General features: G+C 52.9%; 1 pseudogene; it reads right to left on the bottom strand.

The window, feature by feature from the left end:
* Positions 1-357: 357 nt before the first annotated feature.
* LOC144249963 (ubiquitin carboxyl-terminal hydrolase 21 pseudogene) lies at positions 358-1,812 on the bottom strand (annotated as a pseudogene).
* Positions 1,813-3,342: the final 1,530 nt, after the last annotated feature.

Genomic DNA, 3,342 nt, shown 5'->3' with positions numbered 1-3,342 from the left:
ACAAAGGCAGACACACAGCAAGTTCATGGGGCCTTCATGGGCACTCCAGCCTCACATGGGGAAAATACAGCACAGCCTCACATTGTTCTTTGGGTTCCCAAATATGTTTTTTTTTCTTAATTTATTCACAAAAAGTTAAGTTTCAGAGTTTATAGGGGCTGTCCATGGGCAGAAGTCTGGGAAGCTCTGTACACAGGGCTGGGTGAAAAGGGAGCCTCCAGATGGAAAGGTACATTTTAGTACAAAAAATAAAAATGGGAACCACATCCACTCCACCCTGCTCCCCAAATAAAAATACAGAAAAATAGATAGCTCAGGTCAATGGGGACCCTGGGACTTCAGGGTGTTTTAAGGGTTTCACAGACGGCAGGGCTTAAGGGGGCTGTCCCAACACTGGGGTGGCCCCTGCATTAGTTGGTAGAACAGCACGTAGCCTTCACTGGATGCCACTTGACTTTCACTTATAGGGGAGACACAAGAGTCATCATAGACATGCCAGCCAGTCTGGCTTCGGCACAGGGCTGTGTAGTGGCCAGAGTGGACACTGCCTGAGTGGTTGCACAGGGCATAAAGCTCGTAAACAGGGCTCACAGTTCTGTCACTGGTGAAGTCCTCGAGGCTCATCTGCTGCAGGGGGATGTCGACATCCACTGAAATCTTATTGATGGTGCCCTGGGAGGAGGAGAATCGGTTCAAATGGAGAACGAGGATGGAGGGGAATCTTTGTATTGTCAACTTTTTGGTACTCTGTGTTTTCTGGCCACATGGGTCACACACTGGGGCATTCTCCAACTCTATCTCTTCTTCCTTGGTGAAAAGGTGGAAACAATCCCACAGAGAGACCTTCTCCCCAGAAAACCCGTCCTGGGGGATGGGCAGGGACAGATCAAAAAAAACCTCAAAGGTCATGGAGCGAGACCCACAGGCCTGGCACATGCGACAACTTCTCAACTGGCCCGCAAACAGGTCCACCATCTGGCTACCCTCTCGTTCCAGGTAATGCTTCCACATGAGGTCGGCTCGATCATCATCACTTAACTCCGGTCCTTTGAGCAGAGTCTCTCCTCTGAGAGACGGAGAGGGAGCTGGATCATTGGCCAAGATTGGTGGAGCCCGGCAACCTGGTCTGTGGAGTTCCAGGTGTAGTCGCTCCATGAGGAGTCTCAGGAACTCGTGGGCATCCTGCTGGTTGTTTCCAGAGAAGGAGGGAACGTATTTCTGGAAGACAGCTTGGAATTCAGTAGGATCCACAGCTTCACAGGAGTTAGGGTGCCAGAGGGCACCCATCACATCTGCAAAGGCTTCAGTAAGTTCCTGGTCCTGGCCCCTTCCAGGCACCTCTGGACGGAAGTCTCTGCGTAGACAGAAGTCTCGAAGAGGCCGAGTGCTGCTCAAGCACTGGAGCACAGCATTCAGGAAGCAGGTATTTCCTAGGTTTTGGAGGCCAACATGACCAGAGCCCAGAAGTAGTGTATGATGAGCAGATGTGGAATGGGCTAAGTTGGTCCAGAAGGGGATGGGCAGAATCACAATTGGGGGTGGTGAGCCAGGCAGGGGAACCCCATGATCTGCCTGGAGGGGATGAGGCCCCCAGGTCTGTCCCCATCCAAGTTCCAGTTGCTTGAGCCATTCATCAGTGGGACCTGGCAGGGGAGGGAAAATGTCATAACATAGAGTTTGGCCCAGGGACTGGGTTCCAGTGCTCCTTGCTGCAGGCCCAGGGTACAAATTGTAGCTGAGACCCTACGTGGGATTGGACATTGACAGGGGGTTTCAGGTCCTGCTCAGGCCGTGCTGAGAATCCAGGGGCATTGTGGAAACCACAGGCTGGACCTGTCCCACCATGAGGTGGTGTGAAGGCCAAACAGGGCCAGGCTCTAGCTCAGGGTCACTCCCCCCTTACTTCACACAAACCTCTGCTAGCCAGACAGCAGCTATGGCCAGAGATGTTGCCCAGATAACTCCTTCTGCAAGGCCCATGCCATCTTTGTTGGTCCCAACCACTTCATTGTCTCTCACCAAATATGTTTTTCTTACTTTCTATGGTACCCACATATCCAGGATCCAAAATAAAACACATGGTTTAACCACAGGTTTTCTCTTCCCAGGCTTATGATTTTATAAAATGAATCAAGAGACTGCATCTGAAGTGGAGCTGGTCACTGGTTCCACTCCCCACCCTCCTGGGCAGGCTGGCTAACCAACTCTGGAGGAAGGTGGCTCCACAGGCCCTGCAGCTGGAGCTCCACACACTGGGACTAAGTGGCTGCTGGCCAGACTCACGGCTCTTTCTGCTGGTGCTCTTGCTCCTGTTCCTCCCCTGGACCCATGTCAGTGGCCCTCAGCCTACAGAACCAGGAACTGCAGACCTGGGCCTTGGAGCCCTTCCTCCTGGCTCATGCAGTGGCCATATCTGACTGCTGTGCCCCAGTTCCTGTACTGGGGTTCTTCCACAAACCTAGGGGCAGGCATGTTCCCTATTTCACAGATAAGAAACACAACTGAGGTTCAGTGATTTACCCAATGTCCCAACCCCACGTCCAGGATCCATAGGGTACCTAATAAAGCCATAGATCCTGGGTATTGTCCAGATATGGGACAGGAAAGAGTGGATTTACCGTGCCAGCCTAGCTGGAGGCTCTACTCAACATAGGGTGGTGGGATCTCACTAGATCTTATAAGACCTTTGTGTGATGGAAGGGCTTCATGTGAGCAGCTACGAGAGCCAAACTGAGGGCTCCCTGGGTTCCTGGGATCATGGACATTCTGGGAATTCCCACCTGTTCTCTGCATGGCCTGCAGTGTGAAGAGACCTGTGCTCCTGGGCAGGGAGTCATCTTCAGATGCAGCAGGATTCCGATGGCCCACATCCACTCCTGCTGGCTGAAGAGAAGACAGTGAAGAAACAGCCTTTACTGACCAGAAGAAACAAGGAGGAGGTGAAAATCTGTATTCAAGTCAAGATAGCCACCACTGGGTTGGCCACACTGCACTGTGGAGCCTGCGGAGACCAGGCAGGAAGACAAGTGGGAATGGGAATAGGGGAATTGTCTAAGTCTCTTCCAGCTTCCTGGATCCAGCATCTGGGGAAAGTCTCCTGTAAAATGCTCCTAGTGGCTGGGTCCACCCAGCCCTGAGGCCCACTGGGCATGGACAGCTCTGGCTGCAGACTGCATGGGCTATATGTGCCTCCAGCCTCACCAGGCCCTGCCAGCCTCCCAGAGACGATCAGGGGAAGTATCCTGTGGGCACTCCTGTCCCTGAAAGGTGGACTTGGGGCCATGGTGCATGCCTGGAAGCCTTCAGCACAGCTCACAAGCTGCAGTGGAGGTGATCAGCTCA

Source organism: Urocitellus parryii, chromosome 13 (genome assembly GCF_045843805.1).
Source record: "Urocitellus parryii isolate mUroPar1 chromosome 13, mUroPar1.hap1, whole genome shotgun sequence".
NCBI lineage: Eukaryota > Metazoa > Chordata > Mammalia > Rodentia > Sciuridae > Urocitellus > Urocitellus parryii.
Note: the sequence above shows the minus strand (reverse complement) of the source record. Positions and strands in the feature narration are given on the sequence as shown.